The sequence below is a fragment of the Theropithecus gelada genome, chromosome 15 (assembly GCF_003255815.1).
Source record: "Theropithecus gelada isolate Dixy chromosome 15, Tgel_1.0, whole genome shotgun sequence".
Lineage (NCBI taxonomy): Eukaryota > Metazoa > Chordata > Mammalia > Primates > Cercopithecidae > Theropithecus > Theropithecus gelada.
In genome coordinates, this window is record NC_037683.1 from 42,980,766 (window position 1) to 43,008,311 (window position 27,546).

A 27,546-nucleotide genomic window follows, 5' to 3' on the forward strand; every position below is an offset into this window, starting at 1 on the left:
TTGAGACGGAGTCTCGCTCTGTCGCCCAGGCTGGAGTGCAGTGGCGCTATCTCGGCTCACTGCAAGCTCCACCTCCCGGGTTTATGCCATTCTCCTGCCTCAGCCTCCCGAGTAGCTGGGACTACAGGTGCCCGCCACCACGCCCGGCTAGTTTTTTGTATTTTTTAGTAGAGACGGGGTTTCACCGTGTTAGCCAGGATGGTCTCCATCTCCTGACCTCGTGATCCGCCCGTCTCGGCCTCCCAAAGTGCTGGGATTACAGGCTTGACCAACTGCGCCTGGCCTAATTTTGTATTTTTATTAGAGATGGGGTGTCTCCATGTTGGTCAGGCTGGTCTCGAACTCCCAACCTCAGGTGATCCACTCGTCTTGGCCTCCCAATGGGCTGGGATTACAGGCGTGAGCCACTGTGCCCAGCCTAAAATCTTTTATTACCAGACTGTAGCCAGGACAGCCAATATTTCTGGCTTTTGAATTCTACCACAGGTAACCTCCCATGTGAAATTAATACATTTTAACTAAGGTCATAACCATGGATGCATACAGTGTCTTAAAGAGATGATAAGCAGTTTTTGTTTTTGTTTTACAATAATTGGAGTCTCCCCAAAGGTAGTTCAGCAAAAGTAAAAATAAAGACAGGAAATCAGAATCAGTCCATGGGGAAAAAGAATCAATAAATGACAAAAAGTTACACAAATAACAAAACAGAAAGGGCTCACTCCCTAAGCCCCCTAAGCCAAGAATTGAAACTAGGCCACCATTGTCAAATGCCAAAGCGTTAGGACTGAGCTACTGCATTAAGCGTTTTCTATTGCTCTTCCCAGAAGGAAGATTTTGAGCTTGCAAAGTCTTTTAACTGCTCAAGATAATTTTTAGGGCTAACTATGACATGAACCCAAAAATTCCTGTCCTCTGGATGGCAGAATCCAAGATAAAGAATCCTCATATGGTCACAAGGTTAAGTTCAACGACTTAAAACAATATAAGAGAGCAGCTNAAAAAAAAAAAAAAAAAAAAAAAAAAAAAGTTGCGAAGCTTTGCCTATGGTTCCATAAAACAGAAAAGGATGATTTTTATTTATTTATTTATTTTGTAGTGAGGCTTGGCCCCCACAGCTATAGCATAGTAAGCAGAGTGATCAAAGGCTGCTCCGTTCTTTTGGAAGCTGCAGAGAAAGAGAACCTGGAAACTTGGTATGCTGGAAAAAAGGGTAAGAACTTCTTACTAGCCAAATTTTCTGGCCTCTCTGTGGTGTGTGTGTGTGTGTGTGTGTGTGTGTGTGTGTGTGGTAAACATCACTGTTTGTCTCCTCTGCAAAGGTCTGATTAATAGAAAAAAAGACTTACGAGACTAGTTTTAGGCTATAGAAAATCTGGTATACTTAGTGCTCTGAGTTTGTTTTTCTGTGTTGTTCTATAATGGAGAGGCATCACAGGGTGGAACGTGGACTTAGGAGCCGTATAAGCCAACTGTCCAAGCCAGTTCAGCAGGCTGGTCACTTACAAACTTTTCTGTGAGTCCCTGAAACCAATACCAGATGAAGCTGCTCTCTTATATTGTTTTAAGTTGTTGAACTTAACCTTGTGACCATATGAGGATTCTTTATCTTGGATTCTGCCATCCAGAGGACAGGAATTTTTGGGTTCATGTCATAGTTAGCCCTAAAAATTATCTTGAGCAGTTAAAAGACTTTGCAAGCTCAAAATCTTCCTTCTGGGAAGAGCAATAGAAAACGCTTAATGCAGTAGCTCAGTCCTAACGCTTTGGCATTTGACAATGGTGGCCTAGTTTCAATTCTTGGCTTAGGGGGCTTAGGGAGTGAGCCCTTTCTGTTTTGTTATTTGTGTAACTTTTTGTCATTTATTGATTCTTTTTCCCCATGGACTGATTCTGATTTCCTGTCTTTATTTTTACTTTTGCTGAACTACCTTTGGGGAGACTCCAATTATTGTAAAACAAAAACAAAAACTGCTTATCATCTCTTTAAGACACTGTATGCATCCATGGTTATGACCTTAGTTAAAATGTATTAATTTCACATGGGAGGTTACCTGTGGTAGAATTCAAAAGCCAGAAATATTGGCTGTCCTGGCTACAGTCTGGTAATAAAAGATTTTAGGCTGGGCACGGTGGCTCACGCCTGTAATCCCAGCACATTGGGAGGCCAAGACGAGTGGATCACCTGAGGTTGGGAGTTCGAGACCAGCCTGACCAACATGGAGACACCCCATCTCTAATAAAAATACAAAATTAGGCCGGGCACAGTTGGTCAAGCCTGTAATCCCAGCACTTTGGGAGGCCGAGACGGGCGGATCACGAGGTCAGGAGATGGAGACCATCCTGGCTAACATGGTGAAACCCCGTCTCTACTAAAAAATACAAAAAACTAGCCGGGCGTGGTGGCGGGCACCTGTAGTCCCAGCTACTCGGGAGGCTGAGGCAGGAGAATGGCGTAAACCCGGGAGGTGGAGCTTGCAGTGAGCCGAGATAGCGCCACTGCACTCCAGCCTGGGCGACAGAGCGAGACTCCGTCTCAAAAAAAAAAAAAAAAAAAAAATTAGCCAGTCGTGGTGGCGCGCGCCTGTAATCCCAGCTACTTGGGAAACTGAGGCAGGAGAATCACTTGAACCCGGGAGATGGAGGTTGCAGTGAGCCGGGATCGCGCCACTGCACTCCAGCCTGTGCGACAAGAGCAAAACTCTGTCTCAAACAAATAAAAGAAAATTTTAATAGTTTTTTAAGAAAAAAAGAGTTATATGGTTAAAATCAGCTTAATAAAAAGTGGATATCCAAACTGTACATATATTTTAAAAGCCTTTATGTTTGTTTTCTTTTCTCTTCTTATTTTTCTGAAGGAAAATTAAAAGTTTTTTTTTTTTCTTCTCAGTCAACTGAATTGTTTTTCTCCATTTTGTCTTCTTTTCTTGCCATTCTTGATGTCCACATGAGAGAACCTAAGATCGTTACTAACAGCCTGGGACTCCTGGGGAAAAACAGAGGAGGTGTCACAGACCCCATTCTAGGAAAAACCTCTGTTTTCCTCATGTAACCCCAGGAATTGAAGGAGGATAGAGTCCTCTCAAAATCTAAGGCTCTGTTCTGTTTTACATTACATTACCTGACACTTTGACTTTGGGGTGGTGAGAGGGGGGTGTCCAAAATTACTTTGCGTTGTGAGAGAGCTTTTAGCCTTGGTGTGTAATAACCAGGTAGAAAATGTATTCTAAGGGATGGCTAATGGCAGTTACAAGGGATACTTGGCTCTTTGCATGCTTGTATCAAAGAAGCATGCTCTTGACCACCTAGAGGCATGGAAACATCTCCACCCCACCCCCTCACCCCTGCTAGATATGAGACTTCCATAGGGGATGGGCTGATTACAAAAAGAGCTGATTAGCTTTGGGTTGCCTTGCAATGAAATCCACAGTAGAAGCATTGCACTGTCTTCTCCGGTAACATTTCCTTTCTTTTTGGGGATCCAGGATCCAGTATAAAAATGGGACCCTTAATTTTGGGGATCTGTTTTTACCTTCCAGCTGTGGCTGCTTGTTAGAACATTGACTCACTCCTCTTAACCCACATCATGGGTTAAAGAAATCATTGCCAGGAGGCCTTCACTCCCCTAGAAGGGCATCATTTGTTAAGTCCTTTTTCTATGGTTTGGAGTAAAAGGAGCAATGATTAGAAATGTATCCCCCCATGATAGTTTCTATAGCAGATTCTACCATAAAGTCTATGGTTCCACAACAGACTTTATCTTATGAAAGTTATGCTAAATAATGGAATTTCTCTAGATTACTTACTGGCTAAACAGAAGTATCTGTGCAGGGGCTGGCACTTGTGGCCTAAGGATAAATACTTCACATCGGGCATTATAGAGATTCAGTTGCAGGGGATTAGTGGAAAGACTGCTTAGTTAAGCGAATAGACTCTTCATCTAGCTCATTCTTTGATCTATTTAATTTTAGGTGGTTTGGTTTGTGGGGGCCCTGGATAAGAAGAACAGTCCAGACATTTGGTGTTATCCTTGCAATAGTCATAATAGTAGTCTCCTTGGTGTGCTGTATTCTCTCAAAGGTTTTAAGTGTTTGCACACAGCCATCTTTAGAATGTCAAATGGGCTCTCTTCAGTTGGAATGACAAGAGATGAAAGAAATGTGCAACCATGCCGGGTGTTGTGGCTCACTCCTGTAATCCCAGCACTTTGAGAGGCCAAGACAGGTGGATCACAAGGCCAGGAGTTCGAGATCAGCCTGGCCAACATAGTGAAACCCTGTCTCTACTAAAAAATACAAAAATTAACTGGGTGTGGCAGTGCCTGCCTGTAAACCCAGCTACTCAGGAGGCTGAGACACGAGAATCACTTAAACCCAGGAGGTGGAGGTTGCAGTGAGCCAAGATCACACCACTGCACTCCAGCCTGGGTGACAGAGTAGACTCTGTCTCGAAAAAAGAAATGTGCAACCATGAGGACACCATAACCTATGAATGACACGCTGAGACCAGAAACCCAAAATAATGGGAACTGAGAGTGGCATTAAGGCCCTAAGTTTTGGTCACGGTCTCACCTAAGTGAGAACTCTCACCTAAGTGAGAATGTGACCAAAAAGGGGGAATTTTTTAAAACAAAATTAGGGGAGCCCATTGTTTTGGAATGAGCTCTAGGCCCCAAACCAAACCAAAATGGAGTCGCTTGTACTAAATGTGACATAGTGATACTAAGACTCTAAGGAACACATAGGTCCTAGAACAAACCAGGTTTTGTTTTTCTTCTGTAAAAAGGACGTTCCAGCATAAGGAGGTACTCTCTACTCAGTCCTTGTTCCCACCTTGCAAAACTCACTGTTCTATTGTTTCCCAGTGGGTTTCAAGACCAAATAAGTATATTTATGCTGGGATAGTGACATCAATGACTAAAGTTTTGGTCAATCTCTCAAAATTGAGAAAATGACCAAAAGCGGGGAATTGTTAAATCAAGTTTAGCCTAAAGCTGCCTCCTTATATACTTTAAGTTCGGCCCAAAGGTGTTCTGTACATCATGAACTATAACAAGTGGAGATGTAAACAGACTGTAGCCCATATCTGTGCCAATCACTGAGTTTTGGTCAATCAAATGTAGCCAATTGTTCCAACTATGTTAAAATAAGGCAAACACTGAGAGGTAAGCGATCCAGTTGCTTCTAAACCTCATTTCTGTTTTCTGTACTTCACTTTCCTTTTCTTGTCCATAAATCTTCTTCCACCACAAAGCAGGGCTGGAGTATCTATGCCTACTCTGGCTCTAAAGGCTGCCCAATTCGTGACTTGCTCATTGCTCAATTAAACGCCTTTAAATTTAATTCAGCTGAAGTTTTTCTTTTATCACCATGGCAGAGACGTTTGAACCAGAGTGACTCCATCTTGAATGGGGGCCAAATAAAATAAGGCTGAAACCTTCTGAGCTGCATTCCCATGATATTAAAGCATTCCTTGTTACAGGAAGAGATAGGAGGTCGACACAGGGTACATGTCACAAAGACCTTGCTGATAAACAAGTTGCAATAAAGAAGTCGGCCAAAACCCACCAAAACCAAGATGGCAATGAGAGTGACCTCTGGTCGTCCTCACTGTTCGTTATACACTAATTATAATGTATTGGCATGCTAAAAGACACTCCCATCAGTGCCATGACAGTTTATAAATGTCATAGCAATGTAGAAAGTTACCCCATATGGTCTAAAAGGGGGCGAACTCTCAGTTCCAGGAATTGTCCACCCCTTTCCTGGAAAACTCATGAATAACCCACCCCTTCTTCAGCATATAATTAGGAAATGACCGTAAAAACGGACAGCCAGCAGCCCTTGGGGGTGCTCTACATATGGAATAGTCATTCTTTTTTTTTCTTTGAGACAGAGTCTCACTCTGTTGCCTAGGCTGGAGTGTAGTGGTGCAATCTTGGCTCACCGCAACCTCCACCTTCCAGGTTCAAGTGATTCTCCTGCCTCAGCCTCCCGAGTAGCTGGGATTACAGGCATGTGATACCACACCCAGCTAATTTTTGTATTTTTAGTAGAGATGGGGTTTCTCCATGTTGGTCAGGCTGGTCTCAAACTCCTGACCTCAGGTGACCTACCTGCCTTGGCCTCCCAAAGTGCTGGGATTACAGGCATGAGACACCGTTCCCGGCCAGAATAGCCATTCTTTGTTCCTTTACTCTTTTTTCTTTTTTTTTTTCTCCTGAGACGGAGTCTTGCTCTGTCACCCAGGCTGGAGTGCAGTGGCATGATCTCGGCTCACTGCAACCTCCGCCTCCCAGGTTCAAGCAATTCTCCTGTCTCAGCCTCCTGAGTAGCTGGAATTACAGGCGCCCGCCATCACACTCAGCTAATTTTTGAATTTTTAGTAGAGACGGGGTTTCACCATGTGGCCAGACTGGTCTCAATCTCATGACCTTGTGATCCACCTGCCTCGGCTTCCCAAAATGCTGAGATTACAGACATGAGCCACCACGCCCAGCCTATTCCTTTACTCAAGTTGAACAATTTTCAAAAGCCAAAGAAGCAGTTTATAACCTTGAAGCATTTAGCAAACCTAATATCTGACCTGCCTAAATTAGACCAAATGTCTTTATTTTACCAATAATCTTTAAAATTGTTTTTATTTCCCAAAGGTTACTAAAGTCATGTGAACTAAAAGGCATTACAGTTTTTTTCTTTCAAAATATTTAAGTGCTTATTTTTCTTCAAGCCGATTAATCAGAGCTCTTTTATATAAACATCACACACACAACACATATATAACTACACAGACAGATAGATGGAAGAAGAGCTAGTAGTTGTAAGATTTTTACATTTCTTAATTGGATTATTGGCTTTAGAGTGGAGCCCTTCGAAGAACAGGGTGAGGAAAGCATGCAGTTTCTAGGGCCTAATAAGTAGGCACACCTGGAAGGTAAAATGGATTCCCCCAATATTAAGGGTTTCATTTTTAAATCAGATCTCAGATCCTAAAAGGAGAAATGCTATGGAACAAGACAGTGCAATGATTTTACCATGCATTTCATTGCAAAGCAATCGAAAGCTAACCAATCCATTCTGTGACTAGCCCATCACCCACAGGAGTCTTATCTCTCAGCTGGGGGTGGGGGTGACATTTTCATACTTTCTTTTTTTTTTTTTTTTTTGAGAAGGAGTCTCACTCTGTCACCCAGGCCGGAGTGCAGTGGCATGATCTCAGCTCACTGCAACCTCCACCTTCTGGGTTCAAGCAATTCTTCTGCCTCAGCCTCCTGAGTAGCTGGGACTAGAGGCATGCCCCACCACACCTGGCTAATTTTTGTATTTTTAGTAGAGATGAGGTTTCACCATATTGGCCAGGCTGGTCTCAAACTCTTGACCTCGTGATCCACCTGCCTTGGCCTCCCAAAGTGCTGGGATTACAGGGATGAGCCACCACACCCGGCTCATTTCCATACTTTCTAGGTGGCCAAGAGCATGCTTCTCTGATCCAAACATGCAAAGAGCTGAGGATTCCCCCATAATTGCCATTAGCTGTCCCCAAAACTATATTTCCTACCTAGCTATTACATGTTAAATTTCTCTCATAATGTGAAGTAACTTCTGATACCCCCAAAAGTCAAAAATATCAGATCATGAAATGCAGAAAATAACAGAGCCTTAGATTTTGAGAGGGATCTAACTGCTTCCAATTCCTGGGGTTTCATGAGAAAAACAGAGGTTTTTCCCAAAATGGGGTCTGTGGTGCCTCCTGTTTTATCCAAGGAGTCCCAGGCTGTTAGAGTTTGAATATCTGCTTTTAATTAAGCTGACTTTTAACCATAGTGCTCTTCTTAAAAAGTCCTTTTAAATTTCTTATTACCTAACTTTAGCCAGGCCAAACGGCCAACATTTTTCACTTTTAAACTTTGCCAAAAGGAACCTTATAAGTGAAACCACCAAGCCTCAACTAAGGTTATGAAATAACCACAAGTCTATGAGGTATTTTCATTTTTGGGGTTTGTTTGTTTGTTTTGAGATGGAGTTTAGCTCTTGTTGTCCAGTCTGAAGTACAGTAACACAATCTCAGCTTACTGCAATCTTCACCTCCTGGGTTCAAGTGATTCTCCTGCCTCAGCCTCCCGAGCAGCTGGGGTTACAGGTGCCCACCACCACACCTGACTAATTTTTGTATTTTTAGTAGAAACAGCATTTTGCTATGTTGGCCAGGCTGGTCTCAAACTTCTGACCTCAGGTGATCCGCCTACCTCGGCCTCTCAAAGTTCTGGGACTACAGGCATGAGCCAAGGTATTTTCTTTTCTTTTTTTCTTTCTTTTCTTCTTTTTTTTTTTTCTGAGATGGAGTCTTGCTCCTATCGTGCAGGCTGGAGTGCAGTGGTGCGATCTCAGCTCACTGCAACCTCCACCTCCTGGGTTCAAGCAATTCTCCTTCCTCAGCCTCCCGAGTAGCTGGGAATACAGACATGTGCCACCACTCCTGGCTAATTTTTGTATTTTTGTAGAGACAGGGTTTCACCATGTTGGCCAGGTTGGTCTCAAACTCCTGACATAAGGTGATTCATCTGCCTCGGCCTCCCAAAGTGCTAGGATTACAGGTGTGAGCCACCACGCCCTTGCTCGCCAAGGTATTTTCAAAGAGGTGATAAGCAATTTTTATAAAACTTAGAATCTTCAAAGGTAGCTCAGAAAAAGGAAAATTTAAGAAAGGAAGTTAGAAGTTGTTTATGAAGGGGAAGAGAATCAACAAATGGTAAAGGTCACATACATATCAACCAGAAAGTATTCATTCCCTATGCCAGGATTGAACTTGGGCCACCATTATAGAATGGTGAAGCCTTCACTGCTAAGCTACAGCACCAGACAGTTTCCATTGCTCTTCCCAGATGGAGTCTGGAGCAGTCAGTTTTGAGCTTCCAAAGACTTATAACTGTTCAAGATAATTTTTAGAGCTGACTATGATATGAAGCCCAAGATTCCTATTCCCTGGAAGACAGAGATCAAGAGAAAGTACCACCACGTGGTTACAAGGTCAAGCTCCCAAGGACATAAAACAAGATGGAGACCTCATTCAGTCTGTTTTGTTTTGTTTTGTTTTGTTTTGTTTTTTTCTGTGACCTGCAGCAAGGTTTGGAACTGACCAGTTTGTCATGCTGGCTTGAACAGTGGGATAATGAAGTCCTAGGCCCACATTCTATCCTAAAGTACCCCCCTCCATTATAGAACAACACAGAAAGACTAGTCTCACACCTTACAAACCCCTTTTCCCATTAATCCAAACTTTACAGAGGAAAGGAATGGTCATTTTTACCATTAATTCAACTGGTTTGCACAGAGAGAGAGAGGCCAAAAGTCTGACTGATGAGAAATCCTTACCCTTTTGCCAGCATGTCAGATTTCTGGGTTCTCTTTCCTTAAGCCCTAGCAAACCTGCTCACCACACAATAGCTCTGGTAGTCAAGCTGCAACACAAAAGAAAATCTTTTTTTTTTCCTTCTGTTTCATGGAACCACAAGCAAAACCTTCTCAATTTTGTAAGATGCTGTCCAAAGGGTTTCATAGGGTAACTAAATTAACATTTTCCATTCTGACCAGAGCAAAATATGTTTGGCAAAACATAGACATTAGCCACTTTGCTTAGCACCCAATATCGAACTGGCAAGGCTCAAACATGCCCACAGTTGGGCCGTGTCATCTTTAATCCAACCTCCAACCAGGGGTTTCAATATGTGGTCTCTGGGCAAGATGGTCACCCTGAGTAACAGAAAAGATAGGAAAGAAAAAGGAGAGAAAGAAAGAAAAGCATTGCCTGTGGCAGGGTGGGGAAGGCGAGGAGCTCAGGGAGGCCAGAGAAAGGCGCACTGTATTAGTCTGTTTCCATGCTGCTGATGAAGACATACCTGAGACTGGGTAATGAATGTATAAAGAAAAAGAGATTTCATGGTGATATGGTTTGGCTGTGTCCCCACCCAAATCTTATCTTGAATTGTAGCTCCCATAATTCCCACATGTTGTGGGAGGGACCTGGTGGGAGATAATTGAATCATGAGGGCAGTTTCCCTTATGCTGTTCTTATAATAGTGAATAAATCTCATGAGATCTGATGGTTTTATAGGGGGTTTCCCCTTTCACTTGGCTCTCATTCTCTCAGAAAATGGGGTTTTCTTTTCTATCACATTGTCAGGCTTCAAATTTTCTGAACTTTTATATTCTATTTCCCTTTTAAAATTGAATGCTTTTGACAGCACCCAAGTCACCTCTTGAATGCTTTGCTGCTTAGAAATTTCTTCTGCCAGATACCCTAAATCATCTCCCTCAAGTTCAAAGTTCCACATATCTTGAGGGTAGGGGCAAAATGCCACCAGTCTCTTTGCTAAAACATAGCAAGAGTCACCTTTACTCCAGTTCCCAATAAGTTCCTCATCTCCATCTAAGACCACCTCAGCCTGGATTTTATTGTTTCAGTCTGGATTTTATTGTCCAAATCATTATCAGCATTTTGGTCAAAGCCATTCAACAAGTGTCTAAGAAGTTCCAAACTTTCCCACATTTTCCTGTCTTCTTCTGAGCTCTCCAAACTGTTCCAACTTCTGCCTGTCACCCAGTTTCAAAGTCACTTCCACATTTTTGGGTATCTTTACAGCACTGGTCCACTCTACTGGTACTAATTTACAGTATTTGTCCATTTTCATGCTGCTGATAAAGACATAACCAAGACTGGGTAATTTATAAAGAAAAAGAGGTTTAATGGTCTCACAGTTCCACTTGGTGGGGGAGGCCTCACAATCATGGTGGAAGGCAAAAGGCACATCTTACATGGCAGCAGACAAGAGAATGAAAACCAAGCAAAAGGGATTTCCCCTTATAAAACCATCAAATCTCGTGAGACTTACTCACTACCATGAGAACAGTATGGGGAAAACCACCACCATGATTCAATTCTCTCCCACCAGGTCCCTCCCACAACACATGGGAATTATGGGAGCTACAATTCAAGATGAGATTTAGTTGGGGACACAGCCAAACCGTATCACCCAGCCATTGCAGTGATGCTTAATCAAAAGTTCAAGTCGCTTTTTGGTCACCAAGGGACCTTTTCCAGCTGTCCCATCAGCTCCCAAATTTCACCTTTGGGGAGAAAAGCTTCCCCATGTTCCAAGGTCCTGTACGTGCCTAATCCTGTCACCCACAGCTGTCAGCAAAGAGTACAAGGCAGGTTTAATTTTTTAAATCAATTAGTTGCCTAGGCTTTTTATTTGCCTTTTGTAAAGTCTTTAAATAAAAATGTGGAAATCTTTTTAAACTCTTCTGTATATCAGTTGGGCACGGTGGCTCATGCGTGTAATCCCAGCACTTTGAGAGGCCCAGACGGGTGGATCACGAGGTCAGGAGTTAAAGATCATCCTGGCCAATATGGCGAAACCCCCTCTCTACTAAGAATACAAAATTAGCTGAGTGCGGTGGCACATGCCTGTAATCCCAGCTACTCTGGAGGCTGAGGCAGGAGAATTGCTTGAACCTGGGAGGCGGAGGTTGGGGTGAGCCGAGATCACGCCATTGCACTTCAGCCTGGGCAACAAGAGCGAAACTCCGTCTCAGAAAGAAAGAAAAAAAAAACCCCCACAAACAAATAAAAAAACTCTTCTGCATATCAACAGACATCCTTAGATGAGACTAATTAGGGAGCCCTCATTTTCAAATGCATTTCAGTACAGTTTTATTCATTTGGAATGTTCCACTTTAAGTTACGTTTAGTACGATTTCACCATTTCTGTAAGACTTTGCTGCTTCTGGGGCCCTAACACTTACGTATATATAAGTCAGAAGGAACTCAGTTCTTCAGAAATTAAGTATCTAATTTTTATCTAAGATACTGGGTTTGCTCTCAGGTTCCCTTGATTAACTTAGCCAATGCTTTTTTTCCTATGTAAGCACTCAAGAAAAATGAAACAAAGGGGTGAAAAACAAAAATCCCTGTGATTTCCAAAACCCAAATTTTACAACCCCTGCAATATTACCATTTACTACCAGTTTCTTTCTGACCCAGTCAGATGTAAGAGGCCTTAACATGATCCAAGCCAGTTAATTACCAGATCTAATTCAATCCTGGACCCAGTCCAGTTTCTGTTGTGATTTCCAAACCCAGTTCGGAACAGAAATTTCCTCAAAGAAACTTGGAGAGCTCAAAACACAAATCCATGGAGTTCTGAAATCTGAGCAAGAACTTACCATGATCCCCAGCTGCTCCAAGAGATCAATGGACACAAATGGGTCTTGCAGGTACGTTGCTAGTTCACTCAGCACCCCTGGAGGTCATTAGAAGCTCTACTTCAGATCCTGCTTCTGACCACATCAGATGAAAGCAAAGCTTCAGCTGAGTTAAATTTAAAGGAGTTTAATTAAGAAAAGAACAATTCATGAACTGGGGAGCCTTTTGAGCCAGGCTAGGCTCAGAAACTCTAGCACAGCCATGTGGTGGAAGAAGGTTTATGGACAGAAAAAGGAAAGTGATGTACAGAAAACAGCAGTGAGGTTCAGAAACAACTGGATTGGTTACAGCTCGGCATTTGCCTTATTTGAACACAGTTTAAACAGTTGGCTACATTTGATTGGCCAAAAAAAAAAAAAAAAAACTCAGTAATTGGCACAGGTGTGGGCCATGGTTTGTTTATACCTCCACTTGTTATAGTTCACGATATCAGAGATGACCTTGTACTGAGAGAGGATTTGACCTTGGCGTGTGTAATGGTGGACGAGAGCTACAAAGTTAGGGGTGGCTGAGCACAATTTACAGGAGTAGTCTTGGCTGTTGTTTTTTTCTCTCTTAGGAAGCTGTTGTTTAAGGATCATACTTCTAGTTTGGAGGTGCATTCTTTATTTTTATTTTTATTTTTTGGAGACAGAGTCTGCTCTGTCACCCAGGCTGGAGTGCAGTGGTGCAGTCTTGGCTCACTGCAACCTCCGCCTTCTGGGTTCAGGCAATTTTCCTGCCTCAACCTCTCACATAGCTGGGACTACAGGCATGCACCACCATACCCGGCTAATTTTTTGTATTTTAATAGAGACAGGGTTTCATCATGTTGCCCAGGGTGGTCTCAAACTCCTGAGCTCAGGCAATGCACCCGCCTTGGCCTCCCAAAGTGCTGTGATTATAGGTGTGAGCCACCACACTGAACTCAGAGGTGCATTCTAAAGGGTCTTCGTCATTGCTTTTTCTCCCAAAATTAATCTCAATTTGGCTTGTCTGTGTACATTTAGGTGAGGAACTGAACTGTTGTTTTCATAGGTAAATGACAGAGTTTACTCAGCACCCAAGAGAAAGAGCATTTTGCAGCCAGTCACGGTGGCTCATGCCTGTAATCCCAACACTTTGGGAAGCCAAGGCGGGCAGATCACGAAGTCAGGATATCGAGACCATCCTAGCCAACATAGTGAAGCCCCATCTCTACTAAAAATATAAAAATTAGCTGGATGTGGTGGCGTGTGCCTGTAATTCCAGCTACTTGGGAGGCTGAAGCAGGAGAATAGCTTGAACCAGGGAGTTGGAGGTTGCAGTGAGCCGAGATGGCACCACTGCACTCCAGCCTGGTGACAGAGCGAGACTCCATCTCAAAAAAAAAAAAAGAAAGAGCATTTTGCCCTTCCTAGCTGAAAGGCGTCCCTCAGTGACCGGGCGCCACGTGGGAGTGTCTGGAGGGTTGACCCTCATGATGTGCAACGGCCCCACAGGGAACCCTCCACCAAAATTAGTTTTAAAAAGGCTCGTCCAGGAAGGGCATATGGAAGCTGATGACTCCGCACTTTCAGCCCTCTTGGAGGGACTTAGACCTCCAGAGTCAGAAACTGAGACGCTAAGAAGGCAGCAACGCCGCAGTGGAGACACACTATGGAGTCCTGCCCGCAAACAGCACACACTGACGCACTCCACAAAAGCCCTAGGACACAGCTCAGTTCCTCCTTTTAACGGGAAAAAAAAAAAAAAAAAAGGAAACAAATAATCTAAGAAGGCGGAGAAAACAAGAAGAGTAACCCCCTTTGGGGCCCTCTTAGTGTTACGGCACCTCTACTTGTTAGAATTTGTGTAAAATTGAAATATTACGGTCTTTGTGCACAAGACGACGATTGCATTAAAGAAAAAGAGCCCAAAAGTCCATAGAATTTCTAAGTTCTCTTGTTCTCTATTTCTTTTCTGCTTACTTTAACTCTGCTGTTACTTTTCTACTGAGATAAAAACCACTGTTTGGATCCGAACTTTTTTTTTTTTTTTTTTGCAAGCCGGTAAACTTGTGTTTATCTCATGGCTAGAGTTCTGAAGTAAAAGCTATAGGATCTCTGTGTGTGTGTATGTTTGTCTGTGTGTGTGTATTTAAAAGACCTTTATGATAGATTTCTATAATTTTATGTTTAACTGGTAATTAAATCAGTTTTAATTTCCCTCTAGCACACCAGACTTTTTCCTCTCTGTATTTAGAGATGTAAATTTTGCCGTCTGATTTTTCACTTAAGAGTTGCTTGCTTTAACATGCAAATTAGCCAGTCATGGTGGCTCATGCCTGTAATCCCAGCACTTTGGGAGGCTGAGATGGGCTAATCACCTGAGGTCAGGAGTTCCAGACCAGCCTGGCCAACATGGCGAAACTAAAAATACAAAAATTAGGTGGGCATGGTGGCGCATGCCTGTAATCCCAGCTACTCGGGAGGCTAAGGCGGAAGAATCACTTGAACCCAGGACGGGGAGGTTGCAGTGAGCCAGTATCGCGCCATTGCACTCCAGCCTGGGCAACAGAGCAAGATTCCATCTAAAAAAAAAAAAAAAAAATGCAAATTTAGGGCTGGTCGGCTGACAATTCCCTAGAGTAATAAAACAGGTTATCAAGAATTGCAAGCCTAAATAGGGGGAAAAGAAGAGGTCTTATGAGTCTCCAAGATGCACTTCTATCGGCATGCCTAATAAGTCTCACACCTTACCTAATCCCAGCACTTTGGGAGACCAAGGTGGGTGGATTACTTGAGGCCAGGAATTTGAGACCAGCCTTGCCAACATGATGAAACCTTGTCTGTAACAAAAATAAAAAAAAATTACTCGGCACGGTGGCTTACGCCTGTAATCCCAGCACTTTGGGAGGCCGAGGCGGGTGGATCAAGAGATCAGGAGTTCAAGACCAGCCTGGCCAAGATGGTGAAACCCCCTCTCTACTAAAAATACAAAAATTAGCAGGGCATGGTATCTGGCACCTGTAATCCCAGCTACCCAGGAGGCTGAGGCAGAGAATTGCTTGAACCCAGGAGGCAGAGGTTGCAGTGAGCCAAGATCATGCCACTGCACTCCAGCCTGGGTGACCAAGCAAGACTCCGTCTCAAAAAAAAAAAAAAAAAAAAAAAAGAAAAGAAAAGAAAATACGTAGGTGAAACTGCTGCCCAGGCAGGAGGAAAGGCAATATGATAGCTCAGAGCAGAGGTCTCGAGTGGAGAGAGATCTGGGAGCCACTCTGACTTGGAAAAAGACCGAGGATGGGCCCGACTACTGCAGGAGAGCGCATGCGGGGGGCTGAGCAGTGCGGAGTAGCCAGCGGGTGCAGCTGCCCTGGGAGAAACAAGCAGGAGGCAGAACAGGTGTGTGTCCTGAGGAGGCGAGACCCGCAACATCAAAGGCCCCAAGCAGTCCAGAAGAATGAGGAACGAGAAGACACCAGTGGCAGTGGGGATCAAGGGGCCACTTGGAGACAGCAGATTTGGTGGCAAAGGGGAGTTGAAGAAATAGAAAAAGTGAAAATAGCCCTTTCTTGGAAAAGCTCAGTTGTCAAAGCAGGTGAAGAATGGACCCTGGGATGGAGGAATCCAAAGAGTGGAGGGGTTGTGAGGAAGTGCGTGTTTGGAGACCCAACAGGAGGCAACCAAAGGAAAGAGAGAGACGCCGGGTGCGGTGGCTCATACCTGTAATCTCAGAAGTTCGCAAGGCTGAGACAGGAGGACCACTTGAACCCAGGAGTTCAAGAGCAGCCTGGGTAACATAGTGAGACCTGGTCTCTACAAAAACTAAAAAAGTTAGGCAGGCATGGTGGCGCATGCCTGTGGTCCTGTAACCCAGGGGTTCACCTTACCCACTGCCTAGACAGAGTTGATTCATGAAGACAGGGGAAGTGCAATAGAGAAAGAGTAATTCATGCAGAGCCGGCTGTGCAGGAGGCTGGAGTTTCATTATTACTCAAATCAGTCTTCCTGAGCATTTAGGGAGCAGTTTTTAAGGATAACTTGGTGGGTGGGGGAAGCCAGTGAGCCAGGAGTGCTGATTAGTCAGGGATGAAATCACAGGGAGTCGGAGCTGTCTTCTTGCACTGAGTCAGTTCCTGGGTCGGGGCCCACAAGATCAGATGAGCCAGTTTATTGATCTGGGTGAGGCCAGCTGATCCATCAAGTGCAGGGTCTGCAAAATATCTCAAGCACTGACCTTAGGAGCAGTTTAGGGAGGGGACCTTAGGAGCAGTTTAGGGAGGGTCAGAATCTTGTCCCCCTCCAGCTGCATAACTCCTAAACCATAATTCCTAATCTTATGGCTAATATTACTCCTGCAAAGGCAATCTAGAGCCCAGGCAAGGAGGTCTGCTTTGGGAAAGGGCTGTTAGTGTCTTTGTTTAAACTGTAAACTAAGTTTCTCCCAAAGTTAGTTCAGCCTACGCCCAGGAATGAACAAGGACAGCTTGGAGGTTAGAAGCAAGTTGGAATAAGTTAAGTTAGAGCTCTTTCACTGTCTCAGTCATAATTTTGCAAAGGCGGTTTCATTCCCAGCTACACAGCTACCCAAGAGGCTGAGGCAGGAGGATTGTTTGAGCCTCGAGAGGTTGAGGCTGCAGTGAGTCGTGATCATGCTACTGCACTCCAGCCTGGGCAATAGAGTGACAGTCTGTCTCTAAAAGTAAAAATAAGAGGGAGGGAGGTTGAAGCAAGTTCACTTATCATGCATGAGATATGGGTGTGCTACCCTAGATGGCATGTGTTTACTGTCTCGGTTTTTTTTTTTTGGTGTTTTTGTTTGTTTGTTTGTTTGTTTAGACATAGCCTCTCTCTGTCACCAGGCTAGAGTGCAGTGGTGCAACCTCGGCTCACTGCAACCTCCACCTCCCAGGTTCAAGCGATTCTCCTGCCTCAGCCTCCCCAGTAGCTGGGACTACAGGCGCCCACCACCACGCCCAGCTAATTTTTGTATTTTTTAGTAGAAGTGAGGTTTCACTATGCTGGCCAGTCCGGTCTCAAACTTCTGACCTCGTGATCCACCCACCTTGGACTTCCAAAGTGCTGGGATTACAGGCGTGAGCCACCGTGCCTGGCCGTGTCTCAGGTTTAAATGGCCTTCGCATTCTGGGGTGAGGCTGAGCAGTGGACTCTGATCACAGAGAAAATGAAATCCAGCACTAAAGTAACTCAGTCACTTTTGACTGAAGAAAGCTATTGCAGTTTTGCATAATTTGTGAATAAGTGGAAATTAAAGGAAAAAAAAGAGAAATCACATTTAAAAATAGTCATCTCACGAAAGCAAGTTAGGCTCATTTGTGACTAAATAAAAATTTTCAGTAATTTAAGGTAGTACTTTGTCTTACTATAGTAAAGAGGGAAAGGACTCAATTTTCTTTCCACTCTTATTCTTGGATTTAAAGTCAGTTTCTGGTGCTTTTTCTGCTTGGATAATGAATCAATGTTCAATCTGTCCAAATGGATGAGAACGTGTAGGAAGGTCTTTAAAAATAAATTAGTCCAGGCTTGATAGCTCATGCCTGTAGTCCCAGCACTTTGGGAGGCTGAGGTGGGCAGATCACTTGAGGTCAGGAGTTCGAGACCAGCCTGACCAACATGGTGAAAACTCATCTCTACTAAAAATACAAAAAATTAGCTGGACATGGTGGCTCGCGCCTGTAATCTCAGCTACTCAGGAGGCTGAGGCAGGAGAATTGCTTGAACCCGGGAGGTGGAGGTTGCAGTGAGCCGAGATTGCGCCACTGCACTATAGCCTGGGTGACACAGAGAGACTCCATCTCAAAAATAAAATACAATAAAATAAAAATAAATTAAGAGCCAGGTGCAGGCTGGGCACGGTGGCTCATGCCTGTAATCCCAGCACTTTGGGAGGCCGAGGCAGGCAGATCACTTGAGCTTGGGAGTTCGAGACCAGCCTGACCAACATGGAGAAACCCCGTCTCTACTAAAAATACAAAATTAGCTGGGCATGGTGGCACATGCCTGTAATCCCAGCTACTAGGGAGGGTGAGGCAGGAGAATCACTTAAACCTGGGAGGCGGGCGATGAACCGAGATCGCGCCATTGCACTCCAGCCTGGGCAACAAGTGCGAAACTCCGTCTCAAAAAAAAAAAAGACAGCCGGATGCAGTGGCATGTACCTGTAGCCTTCTAGCTACTTGGGAGGCTGAGGCCATGAGTACTGCTTGAGCCCAGGAGTTAGGGGCCAGCCTGGGCAACATTATGAGATCCAATCTCAAAGAAAAGCAAGTAATAACAACAAATTAAACCAAGGAGGGACTCTTTTCTGTTGTTAGCAGGAAAGCGCAAGAAGAACTTAGTTTGGAGAAGCTAGAGTACCCAGAGTGCTAGGTCATGGGGTCAAGGTTGAGGATGGGGGGGTCCAGTTTTCAGATTAGACCCTCTGGAGTTTGAGGCCCCAGTGGCTACCCCAACTGTGCCAGACCCCTTTTGAAGTTGGCTCCTAGAAAACTTCTTCCAACCTTTAGGACTCCTGCCTAATTTTTTGCCACTCTGTGCTCCAGCTACACAGAACTATTTTGAGTTCCCTAAAGGATCATGTTCCGTCACCTCCAGGTCTTGGCACAGCCTGTTTCCTGTTCCTGCACACTCCCCGCTCCTCCACCCTCACGACACTGAGCCTCACCTGGCTACCGTCTGCAGGTCCTTCAGTGCACAAGCTGCTTCCTCTCAGATCTTTCTCTGATCTCCCCAGTAGCCATTTCTGGGCTCCCACAAGACCCTCTTCTTCACCCACTTCTTCTTTTTTTTTTTTTTTTTTGAGATGGAGTCTTGCTCTGTCGCCCGGAGTGCAGTGGCACAATCTCAGCTCACTGCAACCTCCACCTCCTGGGTTTGAGCAATTCTCCTGCCTGAGCCTCCCGAGTAGCTGGGATTACAGGTGCACGCCACCATGCCCAGCTAATTTTTACATTTTCTTAGTAGAGACAGGGTTTCACTATGTTGGCTGGGCTGGTCTCGAACTCCCAAGCTCAGGTGATCTGCCTGCCTTGGCCTCCCAAAGTGCTGGGATTACAGGCATGAGCCACCATGCCTGGCCCCTTCTTCACCCACTTCTCACCCTTTATGACATCTTTTTGGGAATAAGCCCCCCAAAATCTGGCTATAAACTGGCCATAAACAAAATCTCTGCAGCACTGTGACATGTTCATGATGGCCATAACGCCCACGCTGGAAGGTTGTGGGTTTATTGGAATGAGGGCAAGGAATATCTGGCCCGCCCAGGACAGAAAACCGCTTAAAGGCGTTCTTAAGCCACAAACAATAGCATGAACAATCTGTGCCTTCAAGATATGCTCCTGCTGCAGTTAACTGCCCAACCTATTCCTTTAATTCAGCCCATCCCTTCATTTCCCATAAGGGATACTTTTAGTTAATTTAATATCTATAGAAACAGTGCTAATGACTGGCTTGCTGTTAATATATACGGGTAAATCTCTGTTCGGGGCTCTCAGCTCTAAAGGCTGTGAGATCCCTGATTTCCCACTTCACACCTCTATATTTCTGTGTGTGTGTCTTTAATTCCTCTAGCACCACTGGGTTGGGGTCTCCCCGGCCAAGCTGGTCTGAGCAACATCTACCTCTTTTGTCTGTCTTTCCCTTTAGAGTGTAGGCGCCTTCAGTTAAGGAACCATTTGGAGCACCTTCCCAGCACTGAACCCAGGGCAAAGCCCTAGAGAGACAAGGTGACAAGTCAGGTCAGGCCTCTGCCTGAGGTTGCCTGGAGCCTTGTATTGTCACTGTGTCCTATGGAGCCAGGAGCTCCTTGAGATCAGGGCATGGAGTCTTTCCTACTCTATCTCCAGCACCAAGCACAGGACTTTTTTTTTTTTTTCTTTTTTGAGGCCGAGTTTCACTATTGTTGCCCAGGCTGGAATGCAATGGCATGATCTCGGCTCACCATAACCTCCGCCTCCCGGGTTCAAGCAATTCTCCTACCTCAGCCTCCGGAGTAGCTGGGATTACAGGCATGCACCCCCTACTCCCCTGGCTAATATTGTATTTTCAGTAGGGATGGGGTTTCTCCATGTTGGTTAGTCTGGTTTCGAACTGCTGACTTCAGGTGATCTACCCCTCTGAATCTCCAAAAGTGCTGGGATTACAGGTGTGAGCCACCTCGCCTGGCATTTTTAATTTTTTTTTTAGATGGAGTCTCACTCTGTTGCCCAGGCTGGAGTGCAGTGGCGCAATCTTGGCTCACTGCAACCTCTGCCTCCCAGGTTCCTGTGATTCTCCTGCCTCAGCTTCCCAAGTAGCTGATTACAGGCACAAGCCACCACACCCGGCTAGTTTTTGTATTTTTAGTAGAGATGGGTTTTCACCATGTTGGCCAGGCTGGTCTCAAAATCTTGACCTCAGGTGATCTGCCCACCTCAGCCTCCCAAAGTGCTGGGATTACAAGGACTTTTTTTTTTTTTTTTTTTTTTTTGAGACAGAGTCTCACTCTGTTGTCCAGGCTGGAGTGCAATGGCATGATCTCTGCTCACTGCAACCTCTGCCTCATGGGTCCAAGTGATTCTCCTGCCTCAGCCTCCGGAGTAGCTGGTATTACAGGTGCACGCCACCATGCCTGGCTAATTTTTGTATTTTTAGTATAGATGGTGTTTCACCATGTTGGTCAGCTGGTCTCAAACTCCTGACCTCGTAATCCACCCACCTCGGCCTCCCAAAGTGCTGGGATTACAGCCGTAAGCCACCACGCCCAGCCTACAAGGACTTCTTAATACCTAGTAGATGGCAATAAATATTTTCTGAATGAGCAAGTGCAGAGGAGAAAATATGACAGCGATGACTGAGGCATAACTGACTTCATCTGTTCTCAGGCCACATTCTGTTCCTTGGGTGAACCTGACTGTTCCCCGAGTCGTCACTGAAGTCAGCTTTCTGGCCAGTTCCTCAGAGGAGGAAGTGAGGCATGGAGCCGCCCAAGCTGCCCAGCCCCAGCTGCTGAGGGCCTGCCTCAGGTCCCATGGCCAAAGAACCTGCTTCTTCCAAGGCTGTCAGTTGTCCCATTTTCAGGCACCCTTGCTGATCACACCGTTGCTGGTCACACCACCTACTTTCTGCTTCCCCAACCTTGGTTCTCATCCCTGTAACATAAGCATCATTTTTATGCTGTCCCTGAGAGAGCAAACCTCCCATCACACTCTAGAGGGTGTGGGAAGTGAAAGTCAACACCTTCAGTCTCTGGTGGAGGCTTGTGACCTGTGACATCCCTCACTTGCCTCCATTTTCCAGTGTACCCCACTGCTGCATCCACCAAAGCAGTTTCGAGTGCCTGCTTGCTTGCCTGGTACCACAGCAGGTGCTGGGGATAGAATGCGGAACAAAAGAGGCCTCCACGGTCCTTTTCCTGCAAACTTTAGTTTACGATAAAAGTAAACTATATTCACATATAAATATATGATCTTGAATTATGATGAGGGCAGTGAAGAAACTGAGTGCCGCATGAGAAATTAGGAAAGGGACCTTCTTTAGATGGGTGGCCAAGAGGAGTCTTTCTGATGAGTCGATGTTTTGGCTGAGACCCCCACCCCAAATGTCTTCCACATGACAATAATCTCTTCCCTCACTGGGTCCCTATGGGGTGCTGGAACACTACAGTGTCCTGAGAAGTGCACAGGGTTTTGGATAATTCAGGCCGGGGTTCACCTCCGAGCTCTGTCCCTTCACGCAGAGGAACTTCTCAACGTCCTCCCCTGTGAAATGGAGACAGCCACCACCAGAGGGCAGTAGTGAGAACTGCACGAGAAGAGGTGTGTAAGGCCCTGTTGGCTCAGACCTGCCCAAACACTCAGGGAGGGGTCTCATTCCTGAGCCCCTGCTCCCAGGCCTGTTTCTACCGCCTGCAGCCTGCGGGGACCTTCCCACCCTCAGACCTCATCTTGACAGTTTATCCCTGTCACTGGCCTCACCCCTAGTTTGGCTGGTCCTGCCCCTCCCCGTACCCAGTTAGGACAGTGGGTCTGACGTGTCTCCACCTTCTCATCTCACCCTTAACTTCAAAGGGTTCCCAAAGCTGTCACAACTCTCCCGCTTCTCCCTCACTGTCATTGGGAATCTTCTCCATTCTAGGGCTTCAAAATCTCCCTGGGTGCAGTGGCAGGAGGATCACTTGAGGTCAGGAGTTCGAGACCAGCCTGGCCAACATGGTGAAACCCCATCTCTACTAAAAACACAAAAATTATCCGGATGTGGTTGTGGGTGCCTGTAGTCCCAGCTACTTGGGAGGCTGAGGCAGGAGAATCACTTGAACCTGGGTGGTGGAGGTTGCAGTGAGCCAAGATCACACCACTACACTCCAACCTGGGCAACAGAGCAAGACCCTGTCTCAAAAAAAAAAAAAAAAATCTGTATCTTCATGGGAGACCTTTCTCACCACACTGCTTCCTCATGGTCATCTCTGAAAACAACCCCAGGAACCAGAGTGCCCCACAGTAACCGGGGCTCCGCTGTGTGATACTGTCCCCTGAAGCTGACCAACCTGATGCAGACATCTGATAGAAGATCATCTCTGGGTCAATAGGCACATGAAAAGATGCTCGACATAGTTAGCTATCAGGAAATGCAAACCAAACCCATAGTGAGATACCACTTTGCACTTGCTAGGATGTTTAAAATTGGAAAGAAAAATAATAACAAGGATGTGGATTTTTTTTTTTTTTTTTTAAGACAGGGTCTCGCTCTGTCACCCAAGCTGGAGTGCAGTGATGCCTGAAGCCTTGAACTCCCAGGCTGGTGTCTCCTGAGTAGCTGGGATCACAGGTGTGTGCCACCCTGCCCAGATAATGTTTTTTGATAGAGATGGGGTTTCGCCATGTTACCCAGGCTAGTCTCAAACTCCTGGGCTCAAGTCATCCTCCCACCTCAGCTTCCCAAAGTGCTGGGATTATAGGCGTGAGACATCGTGCCCAACCTTGATGTTTGGCTATCCTTCCAAAGCTCTATCAACCAGGTTTTCTTCTCTCATGATTCTGTCTGCTAATGATGACTCTATAACCCGGAAATCATGAGGAATGGCAAGTCCATAGACTTCTGCCAACTGAGTTCACCAGAGCTGCCCAGTTTCAACTCTTTTGAGACCCTTCCCGTAACACCCCAATAAACCCATCATTTTGATTTGTATATCCATACCCACTTCCCTCCAGCCCCACCCCCTCCCTAACCCCTGGCAACCACTAATGTTTTCCATTTCTATAACTGTGTCATTTTAAGAGGGTTTTTAATAAACAGAACAATGCAGTTCTGTAACCTTTGGTGGCTGGTTTTTTCCCTCAGCATGACTCCCTGGAGATTCATCCTGGTTGTTTTGTGTATGGGTAGTGTGTTCCTTTTTATTTATTTTTTATTTTATTTTATTTTATTTTATTTTGAGATAGAGTCTTGCTCTGTCGCCTAGGCTGGCATGCAGTGGTGCAATCTTAGTCACCACAACTTCTGTCTCCTGGTTTCAAGCGATTCTCCTGCCTCAGCTTCCCGAGTAGCTGAGATTACAGGCATGCACCACCATGCCCGGCTTATTTTTGTATTTTTAGTAGAGATGGGTTTCACCATGTTGGTCAGGCTGGTCTCGAACTCCTGACCTTAAGTGGTCCACCCACCTCAGCCTCCCAAATGCTGGGATTACAGGCGTGAACCACCGCGCCTGGCACATGTTTCATTTTTACAGGAAACTGCCAAACTGTTTTCCAGAGTGGCTGTATGATTTTACATTCTCACCAGAAATACATAATTGATCCAGTTTCTCTGCATTCTCACTAGCATTTGGTGTTGTCGCTATTTTTCATTTTCTCCATTCTGAGAGGAGTGCAGTGATATCTCATTGTGGTTTTAATTTGCATTTCCCAAATGGCTAATAATAATGTTGAACATCTTTTCGTGTGCTTATTTGCGTTCTGTATATCCTCTTCAGTGGAATCTCTTCATGTCTGTTGCCCATTTTCTAATTCTATTCTTGTTTTTTTGCTGTTGAGTTTTGAGAGTACTTCATATTTCTAGATACTAGTCTTTTTGTCAGGTATGTGGTTTGCAAATCTTTTCTCCCAGTCTGTAGCTGTAGCTTGTCTTTTTATCCTCTTTACAAGGTCTTTTGCAGAGCAAAAGCTTTTAATTTTGACCAAGTCCAATATATAAATGTTTCCTTTTATGAATCATGTTTTGGGGGCTAAGTTTAAGAGCTCTTTGCCTCACTCTAGATCCCAAATGTTTTCTCCTATGCTTTTTGTTTTCTAAAATGTTTATAGAATTGTTTTTAAAATATGAAATGCTTCACAAATTTTTATATCATCCTTACATGGGGTCATGCTAATCTTCTCTGTATCATTCCAGCTTTGGTTTATGTGTCACCAAAGTGAGCACATAGTCTTATGGTCTTATGTTTACATTTTAGTCTGAGGTCTTTTTTTTTTTTTCTTTTTTTGAGACAGGATTTTGCTCTGTCACTCAGGCTAGAGTGCAGTGAGGCAGTGAGGCAGTAATAGCTTGCTGCAGCCTCCATCACCCAAGCTCCAGCGATCCTTCCGCCACAACCTCTGTCATAGTGGGGACTACAGGTGTGCTCCACAATGCTCAGCAGAGTTCTGTATTTTTTGTAGAGACAAGGTCTTGCCATGTTGGTCTCAAACTTCTGGCCTCAAGTGATCCTCCTGCCTTGGCCTCCTAAAGTGCTAGGATGACAGGCGTGAGCCACCACGTCCGGAGCTGAGGTCCATTTTAAGGAAATTTTTGTACAATATATGAGACTTACGTCAAGGTTTTGTTGTTTGGTTGATTTGGGGGCCTACAGATGTCCAGTTGCTTCAGCACCATTTGTTGAAAAGACTTGTCTCCATTGATTGCTTTTGCACCTTTGTCAAAAATCAGCTGTCAAAAATAGTTGTGTGGAACTATTTCCAAGTTCTGTGTTCTGTTCCATTGATCTATGTGCTATTCCTGGGCCAGAACCACACTGCTTTATTACTGTGACCACATAACAGGTTTTGAAATTAGGTAGACTGATTTTTCTCTAAAATTAGCTAAATTTTAATAAACTATCTAAAATTATTCTAGCTATTCTAGTTCCTTTGCCTTTCCACATACATTTTAGAAAAGTTTTGTCAATATTTGCAAGAAATAGATTTTGTTGGAATTTTGATAGAAAGTGTGCCAGTATGGGAATAATTGACAACTTTACTAGGTTTAGTCTTCCAACCCATGAACACAGTTTTACTCAGTTTATTTAGATATTCTTTGATTTCCCTTATCAGCATTTTATAGTTTTCAGCATAGAAACCCTATACATGTTTTGTTAGATTTCCACCCAAATATTCCATGTTTTGAGTGATTATAAATGGTATTTTATTTTTAATTTTGGTTTCCATGTGTTCATCAGTATATAGAGTCTAGGAATTTTGTGTGTGTGTGTGCGTGTGGATTCTTTGGGACTTTCTACTACATCACTGTATCATCTGCAAATACAGACCATTTTATTTTTGCCTTTCTGAAATGTGTGCCTTTTCTTTTCTTTCTTGCCTATTACACTGCCTAGAATGTTCAGCTCTATGTTGAATAAGAGTGGTGAGAGTGGACATCCTTGCCTTGTTCCCAATCTTAGAAAGAAAGCATTCCATTTTACACCATTGAGTATAGTATTAAATGCAGGGTTTTGTAGATGCTCTTAATCAAATTCAGGAAGTTCCCTCTATTCCTAGTTTTCTGAGGGTTTTTTGAGACTTTGAGTTTTGTTTCTAATGAGGCTACAAGCTGTGGAGAACTTTATGAAATTGAATACATCCTAGTACAGCCACTTTATATCCAAACTGTTAAGAGTTTTGTATTAGCGAAACCATCAACCTTATATAAGAAGATTATTCGTGTGTGTTAAAATTTGCATCTTAGAGAAAACCCTCATTTTAGAATTGGGTTGAGAAGAAGAACAAGACCTTGGGTTTATTAATTGCAACTTTTGGCACAACCGTTACAGCATTTATTTGCATCAAGGTTACATTACTGGGAAATTGGTCTTACAGTAAAAAAGGTGAATAAAAGATTTTTTTCATAAGAATTAATGTAGAAGGGCTGGATGTATTTCCATACACCCACAGTCCAAACATTTGTCTATTGACACAATTCACAAACCAATGGAATGACACAGAATGAATTAAGTGAGAAGTAAAAGATCATATGCTCATTTTACAGTGTTGTCCCTGGGCTTCATGGAAGAATTAGGACGCCACACTAGGTGCAGGTGCTACCAAAGTTAGCAGTCATTATAGTGTATCCCTGAGAGTCTGAGTCCAGTGGGGTTTGGGGTAGAATGGAAGAACCACCTGCCTCTGCCCCATCTCTACAGCCCCCCAAGACTTAGAAACAAATACTGCACTCTGAGAATGTTCCAAAAACCTCCACCTTTCTTCTTTTTCCTTTTTTTTTGTTTGTTTGTAGATGGAGTCTCACTCTCTCGCTCAGACTGGAGTGCAGTGGCACAATCTTGGCTCACTGCAGCCTCCACCTCCTGGTTCAAGAGATTCTCGAGCCTCAGCCTCCCGCATAGCTGGGACTACAGGTGCGCACTGCCATGCCTAGCTAATTTTTGTATTTTTAGTAGGGACAGGGTTTCACCATGTTGGCCAGGCTGGTCCCGAACTCCTGGCCTCAAGTGATCTGCCCGCCTCAGCCTCCCAAAATGCTGGGATTATAGGCGTGAACCACCGTCCCTGGCCAAACCTCCAGCTTTCTCAGGAGCTCTTGAGATGGTAAAGAAGGAATGAAGCGGAGATCCTCTCCACTGCTAACTGCAGCGTTCAGCAATACCAAGATAACATGCCTCAACTCTCCTCCAGCCACAGCCGCTTCCAGTTTACCAACAAGGTGAGTGCAAACAATGACTTATACAGAAATTGATCCCATTTTTTATTTTTTATGTTTTTTAGGAGACAGGGTCTCAGTCTGTTGCCCAGGCTGGAGTGCAGAGGTGTGATCACAGCTCACTGTAACCTTGATCTCCCGGGTTCAAGGGATCCTTCTGCCTCAGCCACCCAAGAAACTGGGACTACAGGTGCATGCTACCATACTCAGCTAATTTTTAAATTTTTTTTTGTAGACATGGGGGTCTTACTTTGTTGCCCAGGCTGTTCTCAAACTCCTGGCCTCAAAAAATCCTCCAGCCTTGGCCTCTCAAAGTGCTGAAATTACAGATGTGAGCCTGACCAACAAAGTGAAACCCCTTTTAAAATTGTTTACTTTTATTTTTATTTTTATTTTTAGAGATGGGATCTTGCCACATTGCCTAGGCTGGAGTGCAGTG

The 27,546-nt window shown here is 44.5% G+C and overlaps 1 protein-coding gene and 1 non-coding gene across 2 annotated transcripts in view; both read right to left on the reverse strand.

The window, feature by feature from the left end:
- The window catches only part of NANS (N-acetylneuraminate synthase), a 47,537-nt gene extending 35,086 nt beyond the window's left edge, over positions 1-12,451 (reverse strand). Inside the window, exon 1 of the mRNA XM_025359048.1 lies at positions 12,222-12,451. The gene's annotated coding sequence lies outside the window, so the exon portion shown is untranslated. The remainder of the gene's footprint in view (positions 1-12,221) is intronic.
- A 12,063-nt stretch (positions 12,452-24,514) lies between these two features.
- Positions 24,515-24,620, reverse strand: LOC112608850. The gene has a single exon (XR_003116124.1). It is a non-coding gene; the product is annotated as a U6 spliceosomal RNA (small nuclear RNA).
- Between the last annotated feature and the right edge of the window lie 2,926 nt (positions 24,621-27,546).